The sequence below is a fragment of the Penaeus monodon genome, chromosome 21 (assembly GCF_015228065.2).
Source record: "Penaeus monodon isolate SGIC_2016 chromosome 21, NSTDA_Pmon_1, whole genome shotgun sequence".
Classification (NCBI taxonomy): Eukaryota; Metazoa; Arthropoda; class Malacostraca; order Decapoda; family Penaeidae; genus Penaeus; species Penaeus monodon.
This window is the reverse complement of record NC_051406.1, coordinates 16,894,821-16,895,073: the sequence shown is the minus strand read 5'-3', so window position 1 is coordinate 16,895,073 and position 253 is coordinate 16,894,821. Positions and strand designations below refer to the sequence as shown.

General features: G+C 30.0%; 1 protein-coding gene across 1 annotated transcript in view; it reads right to left on the bottom strand.

Moving 5' to 3' along the window:
• The window catches only part of LOC119586587 (trypsin-like), a gene marked incomplete at its 5' end in the record, with an annotated part of 27,065 nt that overhangs the window by 22,926 nt on the left and 3,886 nt on the right, over nucleotides 1-253 (bottom strand). The gene's annotated exons all lie outside the window — the stretch shown is intronic.

Here is a 253-nt window from a genome sequence, read left to right as displayed (position 1 = left end):
AGCTTAGCAAACGTAATTGAAGTTGGTAATAAAAAAACGAGTGAACAAGCAATTAGATAATGGGGAGAAAACAAACTTTATCTACAAGTTAAGGATAAAGGAGAATTAAAAGAAGAAGAAGAAATAAGAATGAAAAATCTGGAAGGAAGACTAAGAAGAAAATAAAAAAGATAGAGATGAAAGAGAAGAGGCAGATGAATAAAACAAATTTAGAAGTAAAAGAAGTGAGACGAGAAAATATGAAAAGTCAGCG